The following is a 12121-nucleotide window of genomic DNA, read 5'->3' on the forward strand; positions in this document are numbered from 1 at the left end:
GAGATCGCGCGGCGCGAGCGGTAAGGACGAAGAGAGACGGATGATCGATGCGAGAGAGAAGGAAGCAGCAAGAAGGGTGTGCAGAGAATAGTAGGGGGAGGAAGGGGAAAGGGAGGATGAGGAAGAAACGAAACAGAGAGAGGGTTAGGAAGGGTGCAGGCAGTGGCGAGTAGAACGGGAAAAGCGCGCGAAAAGCAGTCGGGAGAAAAAGACGGAGAAACGGACACGGATAGAGAGACGCGGGCCAGGGGTCGAGGTTCGGGGTGTGGGGTGACGAAGAGAGAAACGCAGAGACGAAGAGGCAGAACGGGAGGGCAGGCGAACGGTCGAGACTCGAGAGACGGGCGAGGGGAACGAACGAACGAAGAGTTGCATGAAAGAGGAGTTGCGAGGAGGGCAAGAGGGAGAGAGAGAGAGAGAGAGAGAGAGAGAGAGAGAGAGAGAGAGAGAGAGAGAGGGACAAAAGCGAGGGTTGGGGGACCACTAGCGAGGAAGTGGTGGGGCCAAAGAATTGGCGAGGACCAGGCTGCTCGGAGCAGGAGGAAGAGGCACAGGAGGAGGAGGAGAAGGTGGTGGCGGCGGCGGCGGCGGCGGAGGAGGAAGAGCAGGAGGAGGAGGAGGAGGAGGAAGAGGTGGCTGTGGAGGAGGAGGGTAGTCGAGTGTAGTCGGAGGGGTGACGCGGGGCAGGAGCGCGAGCATAGGTGGGGGTTGCCGCCCCTCTCACGCGTTAACCCCGCCAACGTAGAGAAAATCGAGAGAAAGAAAGGGACGGACCGAGAGAAAGAGAGAGAACGGGGGCCACTGCCCCTCTCCTCGTTTCGCGAGGTTCCTATGAATTTTGCGACACTCAATAAAAAGTGGTTCCACGAGGTTAACATTTCGGTAACTATACCCTCGCCTACCCAGGGCGCGCACGCACGCAGCACCGACGAGAGCGGATCCGAGCCAACGTGTAGAGAGACGACGACACCACACAACGACGGCAACCACGACGACGAAGACGACGACACCACGCGACGACGACGACGACGACGACAACGTCGAACCACGCACCACGCACGCACCAACGCACGCTCGCATGCACGCAGCCACGCAACTACTTACTTACGTGTAACCGTCCGCGCCACGCTTGCACACACGATCTCATCATCGACGGCGTGTGTAGATACACGCGGAGAGAGGACGCGCGTAAACGCGCACACGGACACGCGGCCAGCGTGTAGAGAGAGGAACCGTGCACACCTACGGAAATTCAGACGTATGGACGAGAGAATACGAGCGCGCGAGCTAAGCCGGTACGCGCGCGTGCAGAGAAAGAAACACGCTCGTGTGTAACACCGAGGAGAGTGAGAGAGGGACAGGAAGAACGAGAAGGAAGGAGAAAGAGAGAAAAAGTCCGAGGGACACACACAGGAGCGCGCGGGCGCACACATACATGCACGCGCATGCACGCATACCACGAGACCGCCGAAAAAACTGCACGGGAGAGGCGCAGCAACGGGCAAACCGAACCGCGCGCGAATCAAGTGCTTTGGCCAGTCGCGTTCCCAATCACTCTACGACTAGGTAGTCCCCCGGTGTGTCCCAAAGAAGCGGCAGGGAGCTGGTCCTTCGCTCGATGGTGTCGTCCCGCAAGATAATACCGGATACTTTACCGCGGGATCCTTCCTTACTGGTCAACGAGAGAGATCCTACGTTCGTCGATACATCGTTCTAGATCTTTTTCCTCGAAATCTCGTCGATCTTCGTCCGCCCGATCATTCATACATTTTGCGCGTTTCGTGGCCGCAACGTTATCGTCGTTTCGAAGATCACACACGGGAGTGCGTAAACGTCGATCGTCTCTTTTTTTTTTCCTTTCCTTTTCTGTTCGCGCGTTATCTCCGTCCACGACGACAACACAACGCGGAAGAAGAAAGAACAATCGAAGAAAAGGAACAGCAGTGAATAGTCGGACGTCTTGAGCGTCGATGAGAATCGTCGCCGATACCTATTTACGGTGATTCACAGTTGCACACGTCGCACGTCGCGAACACTGAACAAGGGAGAGAAGGGAAAATCCTCGGCAACGGATCATCCTTCTTCGTGATACGCGACCACGGGTGTTACGCTACGTACACGATTGCTACGACTATTGCTACGACGATTTGCTGCTTCACGGACGTGTCTTCTTCGACCCGTTCGTCCTTCGGAGCCGCGAGTGACATCCGCGTGTATCGATATATCTGGATCAATCGTACTGCTTCGACTACGTGCAAGATCCACTCTATCGACGAACGTCTTGATGCGAGCAGACAGAACGGATAAGTGAGATACGATCGAAAAGAGGAAGCCAGCGAAAAGTAGTAATAAGTGTGTCTGTATTTTTGTTGCATCGCGCAGGCAGGAACAAACGGCGTGGTTTTCCAGCTAAGGAGAAACGGAAGACCGATGTGACGGTTGACCGAGAAAAAGCAACGACACCTTTTTTCGATTGTGTTCGCGTTAGCTGTTGTCGTGGAAGACACGATTCGTGTGGATTCGCGCGTTGTTCAACGTAATCACGTTGTCGACGACATACGAGGAGAATTTGAAGGCGCGTGTTGCACGACGACGACGAGATCAGTTGTCGTGGTACGTTGGTCGTGCGTCGTTTTCACGAGGATGGACCTACCAGTGTCCCCGAGATCCTCCGGAACGCACGAGACCACGAACGACGATTGCGTGGCTTAGGGAATCTCGTGCGGAATTCAGACTTCCCGGTCTGTGGATCGTCTCGGGAGACGGCGAGAGAGGAGACAGGCACACAGAAATCGACACAGAGAGGACGGACAGCGGAGGACGGCAAAAGAAGGCTAGCTCGTCGCGATCGTCGCATCCGACAGTCAAACGGTGGGTTTAGCATCGACGACAAGGACACCGGGCAAAGGAGCCCCACACTTTACTTCGCGCTCAACGATCAAGGTACGTCCACAGCTGAGAGTGGTGGCCTTCGGCCGCCTGTCGGCTTCTAAAGCGAGAGACGCGTCCGATAGATAGTACGTTCGAGCGAGAGAGCGTGTGCGTGACAAAGGCAAACCGACCGGCTGTGTGAGAGAAAGAACGAGAGAGAATGCGTGTATGCGTGTGGCACAGAGGAAACGACAGATCGTGTGTCCGTGAGAGCGAGAGAAATGGATAGAAGTGCGTGTGTGTCGCGACTCGCGTTCGCGTTCGCGTTCGCGTTCGCGCGCGTAGTATGCACGCGTACACGCACACCATCGAAACCTTACTATCGCGTGTCTGTTCGTCGCGTAGTGTGCGCGCCATCGTTGCATGTGCCTACGTTTCCCGCGGCTACGTGTGCACATTTATTCGAACGTGTCTGCTGCGTGTATGCGAAACGCACGCAAACACGTATCAGGCACCCAAGTGGAGAAGGTATCGTAAGCACGATTTCGTCGGTGTTCACGGACACGTTTCGCGTGTCTACGCGCAGCTAGTTAACTCGTCGCGCTAGAGTACGTACATATACGTACCTACTACGGCATGTATAGCGTAGAATAGCGCGTGTAAAGAGCAGCGCGACCGTGAAAGGTAGGCGCGCGTAGCGGCGCTAGTTAGTAACGTGTTTGTCCGTGCACGGAGGGATTGCCGTGCGGCTAGACGATCGCTAGACGAATATAATGCCAGACGTTAGAGGTTGCCTGGGAAATGACGTAATCCGTCTGCGAGCGCCTCGATCCTTTTGTCGCGCACGCCGCTCCGGCCCGCGTGTTACGAGTACCGTGTGTACGTACGTTAAGCTCGACCCTGCTCCTCGTTCACTCTCGTTTTCTCCGTGTTTTTTGCCCAGTTTTCCTAGTCGCTCCTGCGTACCGACCGCTCTCCCTCTCGTTCTCTTATCCTCTCTTTCCATCTCGCGCTCCGCCACACCTCGTCGTCTCTTTTCCGCTCTGCTCGCTCGTTTTCCTTCCTCTCTTTTTCTCCGATGTTCATTCACGAAAAATTCCACGTCTCGTAATACGATGCTCTCCGTCTCTCTCTTTACCGTGTGCGCGCGAGCGGAAAGCAATCGCCAACCCGTTGGCCAGATTCAATTAAAGCGGAGTTGGTCGTGCGCGATCGCGGCGATCATTCGCTTTTACGTTGCACGCTATCGGGCTTCCTCTTGCTTCTCGTCGCGATGTATTAGGAAAAAAAAACGAACGAAAATCATCGTACTAGGAAATCCAGCGTTGATCCGCAAGGTCACGTCGATCTGGGGAGCCACGCGAGTCTCTACGATCGCACGCCGCCACGTTACGTGGTTCCCTTTTACTCGACCATCGAATCGACGTCGCGGATCTCGATCCTCCTCCTTTTGCTGTCGTTGCTGATGCTGCCACAGCTCGTCCTCCTCTTTTCCGCCTCTCCTCGATTTCTCTGTAACGTCGAAAGAGAGGAACCTCGATGGAGGTGCGCTCTCACGATGTCGTTTCGACCCTACGCACGACTCTCCGGACGCTTCACGAATTCTCTCGCTCTTTCCCGCTCCTCCTCTCTCTTTCTCTTTCGTCCGTCTTCGTCTGTCTCTCTCTCTCTCTCTTTCTCTCTGTCTATCTGTCTGTCTGTCTCTGTCTCTGTCTGTCTCTCTCTCTCTCTCTCTCTTTCCCATCTCCTCTTCACTCTTGTACGTGCAACGTATCGTGCAGATCCCCTATTTTTACGAGCGACGCGCGTTTGTTACACGATGCCGCTGCAAGTTGAAAACACCGACCGACTAGGTATAAATAGATCTCGCGATACCGAACGAGCAGCGGGGAAAGAAGAAGGAAACGCGAGGGTGACGAGAGTGGAGAGAAACCGGGAGAGGGATGGAGCGACCAGAGGAAAGGAGAGAGTGAACGAGGCGAGGGGAGGCAAAACGTGGTAAAAAATAAAAAAGCGTATCTCGTTTGCTCTCTCTTTCGCTCCCTCGGCGGTGAACCGCGCTGAACGCGGCTTCTGAAAAAAAATTCACCGAGTCACTTGCACGCGTATATTATGCGCGCGTCAGACGAAGCCAATAAAAATTCCTCTGTACAAAGCTGATCCTTGAACGTGAGTTTGGAACCATGATCCAGGAGCCTTGAAGGTTTCTCGGCGCTCGCCTACGAGCTCATCGAATTTGTCCTCGCTAGAAGGATACCCGTCCTTTTTTCGTATTCCGTTCTTTTAGATCTCCACAGACTTCAACGATGCTACACGAACGTTCAAACTGTCGTTTACCGTCTCTCTTTAGTTTCCTTTCTTTCGCATTTCGGGCCTACCTCCTCCTCGCCTTGAAAATTATTTTCGCGATACAGATACAGAGATATGTCATCGAAGAATCGCGTTTCTCGCGGTTAAGCTCCTAAAATACTTTCGATAGAATGTCTTCTTTCCGAAAGAGATCGGTGGACGACCGAGCGAACCAAAAACAGTCGAAAGAGAACGCGTCGACGATCGCTATTGTGGCGTACTTGGAGCGGCCATAGAAAAGAGGGAAAAGACAAACCAGCTTTACTAGTCTCTCGCGTCGCTGTTTTGTCGACGTTCTCCTTGCGTTATGCCAGCCTTACGGCTTTTTTTATCGTCCACAATGACGCATAGATGCCCAGGTGCTCTCTCCTGGCTGCGTACATAGCCGTGCTCGCACGCACTCGCCAGCTTACGCACTCTTTGTCGCAGCCACACATGCACGTATATAGACACGCGCGGGCGCGTATAAATGCGTGCAAAACTCATGCGACGCAAAATACGAGAGAAGGAACCACGGTGGCACGCTCGTCGTTCGATCGGCAGAACCGCCTTTTCAACGAGTTCGTCCTGCAAACGAGCATCGGATTTTTTTCACCAATCCAACAAACGACCGTGCACTCGATGCCATTTTTAAGCAACCCGCCGCCGCTAGTTCGAAACGAGACGTTCGATGAGTCGGCAAAATGCTTCGTTTAGCGTGTACCACTTCGCGCCATTTCGAAACGCTGTTTCCCGCTTCGACGAGTTTATTCTCACCGATCTAACGACACACTTTTGCTCGCTCGAATAATCTACACTTTCTCGTCCCTCTAACCCCTTTCGGCCGCTCGTGAAACAATAACGCATCGGGACAAGTAATCTGTCGTTGCTAAACGTTACGCGATATCGCTGCTTACACCCGCAATTTGCAATTGGCCTGGTTTTCGCTTCACGGCAGAGTAACGTCGCTCGTCTCGCTTGCCCCCGGAGCAAAACCGGTACTCGATCGACTTCATCCACTGAGGTATCTGTTGCTCTTCGTTCTTTCTCGTGCTACTGCACGAGAATACCTTTAGTTTCTACCCAACTTTTCCACTTTCGACAGGCATCGAGCGGCAGTGTGTGTATACGCTCGAAACGTGAATTAGTTCCGGATAAAATTATAATGGCGTCGAGGTTGCTCGCGATCCACCGTGGCGATAACGCGTTCTTGATTTTCTTGGCGGGCACCTGCACCTGGAAAAGGGTATATCCTCCGATAACGGTTTATTCTCCTTGAACGGCGGAGGGTACCGCTCGTTCCTCGCACCCGTTATTCCTCCCTTTCTCTTCTCCGGCTCTCCCGTTTTCTCTCTGGTCGAGTTCCAGCGCGAAACTATATCTCGACCAAAGACAGCATCGTCGCGCTTACCTACATCCTCGTTTCACCGCAACAATTCGCCGTGCGTTTCGTTCCGTTTCGTCGTCCTGCCCCGACTCCGATTCGTCTCTGTACATCGATACGCGGTTAGGCGATCCGCAATCGATCGTCGTCGTCGTCTATAGTTCACCCAGTTTACCGAGAGAGTAAGCGGCGTGTACAGGGTTGGCCGCGATATGTATTACGAAACGGGAAGCCGAGGAAACACGGTCGCGTTCCGCGTCGATTTATATTCTATCGAGGACGAATTACGGAGCAGAGATAGCGATTATTACGCGTTGAGATTTCCCGCCGTGATAATCGGGACGAAACAATACGCGACGAGATAAAGGCCGGCTTTCGTAGCTCGCGAAAATAAACGTTTAATTGCTGCCGTCAGAGAAGGGAGGAGAAGACGAGGAATCTCCTTCTCGTATGGCGGGGTAATCGTGGATGATGACAATGTCGCAAGTCGTCAAAGACGCGACGCTCTCGCAAGTACGAGATCGTCTAGGTTAGAAGGCGTTTTCTTTTCCTTTTTTCCTTTTTTTTTCTTTTTTTTTCTTTTTTTTTGAATAAAAAGGAGCATCTAATTAGATTTAGCGAACGACGCACACTCTGCTACGTTCGTTCCGAAGGATAAAAACAAGTCATGATCGAAGCAAGGAACCGATCGAAATTTTTCGCCTCGACAGTACTCGCACGCACACTGTCTACGCGCAGGTATGCATGCACATAATCCGAATCGACCGATTAGATTAGACGCCTAGTAACTAGATTACACGACGGCTGTGTGTTATCTGTGAAATTAGACTCCGGCTTGAATACGTTATTTAGGCGAACCGGATGCTAGAATAACCTCGGCGAGGATTTAACGGCGGCCTTTGCCTCGCGATTTACGATCCTCGTCCGGGAATTGTACACGATTATTCAAATACACAACGGTTTGTAGTTTATAATTTTCGTTTCTTTTAATTCACCGATCTGTCGATTGCATTTCTTTATCTACGGAGAGAAGTTTTTTTTCCTTTTTTTACGACCCGATTAAAAATACACGATTATTCGATTATACGATTCTAAAAAGCGATCGGGCGGGGAAGAGTGTCTGCGTTGTATCTTATCGCGGCCAGATTCTGCTGCTAGGCAACTATGCATTTCGCGTGGCTGCTCATTGAAATTCATCACGGAGCCTCCGTCCAGTCTCCTAGCGCGTACATTACAGAGAAACACTGCCCATTATGAGAAGCACTGGCGAGACGTTCGCGAATATACATGCATTTGAATGTACGCGTTGATCTGGCAACCGACGAGAATGAACTTTATACTCGTCGAAACGAGCGATTAGGAAAGGAAAAAGAACGCGTCGATTCTTCGCGGACGCGCGTCCACCGTGTAGCCGACTCAAGTATGGAAAAAAATTTGAATTTCAAAACACCGAACCATCGAGTCCATCGACTTTCAGTATCGAAACCGTGTCGTTGCAGCGTGTCGGTTTTTAAGCGGCGATTTTTTCGGGGCGCCTGTCGACAAAAAAACATCGACGCCGCTGCCAGTCAGACGGAAAAGTTTGGCAAAAATCAAAGACACACGCGTCAAGGTTGACGCGTCGGTTCTACGTTTCACCGGTAGAAATTCTTTCCGCGTAAAGGCGGCCGGATGTCGCATGGAATCCCGATTAATTAGCGCTGCGCGCATATCATTACGGTATAACAGTATCCATCGCGTATTGTAACTGACAGCCGGCAAGTTAGAGGGAAACAATGGTTTCGCTGGGTCCGCGATACCTTAAAATTCGTGTGGCCACAGCTGATCGTGACGAATCGTATGTCTCACGCGACCGTTCAAAGTTATATCGACGAGGGTATAGCGAACGAAAGAGAGAGAGAGAGAGAGTCACCACCGGGTATTTATGCGAACGGTCGTATGCGGTTCTTTCGTTGCTTCTTTGTTTCGTCCTGTGCCACACGCACATGTGTGCACTTGCGCGCACCCACAACCGCCTCGATGAAAAAAATGTCACGGTCGCGCGGTTTGCCTCGTCGGTTGGCCTATTCGCCGCGTTTTGTCAGCGAGTCGTTGCTTGGCAGTTCAACGCGCGCCATTTACAGAACGACCCGAAGAAAAAGTTCGCGTCTCCTGGCCCTTTCTCTCCGGAGTGCTTCAATGGCCGACGCCTCGAAGAATAACGGTCCCGGCTAAGGTGCAAGAACTGCTTTCGGCCCGAAACCCCGTTCCCTCCGACCATTCTTCCCCGATCCGTTCGAGAGAAGCTGACACGCTTCCGGGATTCCATGGAAACCGATCTCGCGTTTTTGCGATCCCTTAAATCGAATGGGACTCGTTGTTCTCTCGTCGCGGGTTCGATCGAACCGAGAATCAAAAAGGATCACGGATACTGATGGATACATCGTCTACGTAGTCGTCTGCGGTATAATTAAAAATACAGGCGGTGACCTATTTTCAGTATTTTTAAGCGCTGACAGAAATATTCGTTGGATCATCGTGTCTCAATTAATCGCACGGTGGAAAAGTGGGTCGGCAAATCGGAGCCGGGGACAACCTGGGAAAAGTAACACGTCTTGAGCGCAAATTTTGTATCGCTCGACTAGTTAGCCTTGATTCGAAAAAGAATGGACGGATTTCGTTTCGACGTGACCCGCGAAGCCCACGGTATTTTTAGCGAAAACCATTTTAAGCCGAGTTTTCCAGAATGCAAACAATGCACTGGAGGATCTATCGAAGTAGTACGAATAGGAATCATCTCTTGGAGATAATGCAGTTTTAAATAAGTACTCTCGAGTTAAATTGGAATCGTTAGAGTACGCGGTTTTAGAGATGCGCCGTACGAACAGTGGAAGTAATGACGCAGCTATCGGCGCCGACTGCAGTAGCGCGAGTGCAGCAATAGTTAACCGTAGTTGCAGTGGAAGAGGACAGTATCGGAATAGACACGCACTAGGCCGCGGTGCAAGTAGCGCGCGTCTATTACTAGGCAGACAGGGAAATGTGCCTCCCTTTCTGGCGCGTGGCGCTCCTCCATTCTCCGTGATTCTCCACGTTTCTCCTCGATTCTCCTCGATTCTTCTCGACTCTTCGTTGCTACTTTTTTTTTGCTAATCGCTCTTAACACCTCGTACGAAGCTATAGATACCGCGCCATTGAACATCCGTGCCGGGATGCAATGACGTTGCGAAATAAACTATCAACGGTATACGTATACGTAACTAATCCGTATGTGCGTTGTCGAGTAAGCAGGGTCTGTCGTTAATCTTTTAAATACTTGTCGCTTTTCGAACGTGTCTGTCTATAAACGAATCCGAGGTAGGTAGAATCGCAGGAAATTGATCGAGCAATTCTCACCTGACGCGGCGATGGCATCGTCGGCTCCTAACACATTCCCACGTTTCACGGTGTATCGGCCAGCACGACTATACCGATGAAAAGAAATAATTGGTTGTTTGGCTGCCGGCGGATTAGCCCGTTCGAGGTCAACGGCCACCAAATGTTTGCGAATGCAGTAGGAGGGAGGGAAAGGGTACCGGTTCGAACGAAATACACTAGCGAGAGACGAGGGATGAGGAACGAGGGAGGTGATGGAAAGGAGGGAACCGGGGGGTCAGGGTGGGTGGAAGGGGAGGAGAAGAGAGAAAGGAAAAAGGTGGAGAGGGTACGTACGATGCAGTCCCACACAGAGAAAGGGAACAAGAGAAAGATAGAGAGGGAGGAAGAGAGAAAAAGGCTAGACCCCGCATATTCTTGCCCTGCTACCTACCTCACCCCCCACGAAAGCCTCGCGTGTGTAGAGTGCATTTAGGACGCATGTACGGTCGTGCCTAAAGAGGATGATATTCTTTATCGCTGCAGTTTCTGTCTATTGGGACGAATTCATGCGCCGGTTGTTGGCAAGCGCGTTAACTGGCAGGTGCGCCGGGTTAATGAGCACACCGGGGTTCAAACCTGCCGAAAAGGGCGCTTTTGAGGCTTCCTCGTGTACCAGGCACCACGAGCACGAACAAATGACTTTCTCTTTCCTGTTTTTTTCTTTTTTCTTCTTTGCTGGCTTCTTTTTCTTTTTTTTTTTTTCGTGTCTTTGCCCTTCGTTAATTGGTCTAACGGTGCAGGGTTAATCGCGGAACATCGAGATCTTCGCTGGCGACCGGCTGAATCGCCGCGACAAAGCGACCCGTTTAAAAGGCAGAACGCGGAGAGCCGTCTCTCGACGTGCTCTCTGTTGCTATCGGCGGGGATGGATATCGGGGAAAAATTCTGAGCAACGTTGGTCGTAAACGTTGAACCGCGTAGCTCTATCAAGTACAAAGGATTCGATTATCCGGCGGTTCTTTCCAAAGTCTAAAATAGTCCTCTTGTATGAAATATATATTTTCTTCGGCCGATCGGCGAATGTTTTTTTCATGGAACAATATCTCGCAGGGGCAAGACGACCGAGCATCATGATTTCGTAGACCTCGTTACTTAAACGGCGAGGGTGTGGGGTCAGAGAGGGGTAGTCGATGGAGAAGCAGACGCGTGACGTACGCTGGTGGGGAGTTGGTAATGCGTGTGAGTGAACTGGTATGGAGGGAAAGAAAGGTGGGACGGTAGGGGCGGTTACAGGGTAGGAATGTCTTGGTCCAGTGTTCCGCGATGGGTAGCCTTGAACTCGGAACAACGGCACACATCACCAGGTGACACACGCATCGGTTCGCCGTTCTCGATCGGAATCGAGCCATCCTCTGATTTCGACCCAATTATCGGATCTGCGCTGCTGAAACGGGCGAATCTTGCTAAAAATATTGACCCCTGCATATTTAAAGATACGTAACGCGAATCGGGGTCGGCATAAATAATGCCAGAATTCTATCGATTCCGAACGTGGGAAAGGAGATCTTTTTTTTTCTTCTTCTTCGGAAACCGTCCTCGAAATTCGCGCGCACCTGCAAGGTTGCACACACCGTAAAGGCTTTCGTTCGCGAGACAAAGAGAGGATCGTGTATCACGCGATCGAATCTAACGCAGGTGGAGCTGCGAAACTGTGTGTACGTGACCACGAAGGACCGGTCGAAACATCTGCATTTTCCCTACGTTTCGGCCGAGCAAACTACAGCACCCGACCTCGCTCGTCCGACCGAGCGATGGAGCGCGCGAGCGCGCCGGTTTACGTTCCTCGTTATTATGCATTATCCACGGCCGACGTTTACTGCGATTCAGCGTTTAACGCGGCGACGCTTCTCTTCACGGCAAACGACTGAACACATCACGCGTTCGTTAGCGCGCAAACGATCTCGCAGCACGCGCCACCGTTATTTATCGGCGTTTCCTTATGTTTTCTCTCGCGCGAAGTTCATTAATTTTTCAGGCGTAGCCTCGATTTTACTAACGCGAAAGCGTGTAGCCGTCGTGTACGCGATGGAAGAACGACGCGCGGTATCCTGAATATACGCGTTCAAGGCCAACTGACTCACGGACTCCTGTGTTCCGCAGGAAACAACGTTCGACGTATCGTTCACCGATAGATCGTGGAGG

General features: G+C 51.9%; 1 protein-coding gene across 2 annotated transcripts in view; it reads left to right on the forward strand.

Moving 5' to 3' along the window:
• Positions 1-887: 887 nt before the first annotated feature.
• LOC122574214 (broad-complex core protein-like) overlaps positions 888-12121 on the forward strand; it is a 34572-nt gene continuing 23338 nt past the window's right edge. For both annotated transcript variants that reach the window (XM_043741534.1, XM_043741535.1), the window contains exon 1: positions 888-2943. The gene's annotated coding sequence lies outside the window, so the exon portion shown is untranslated. The remainder of the gene's footprint in view (positions 2944-12121) is intronic.

The sequence above is a fragment of the Bombus pyrosoma genome, linkage group LG13 (assembly GCF_014825855.1).
Source record: "Bombus pyrosoma isolate SC7728 linkage group LG13, ASM1482585v1, whole genome shotgun sequence".
NCBI lineage: Eukaryota > Metazoa > Arthropoda > Insecta > Hymenoptera > Apidae > Bombus > Bombus pyrosoma.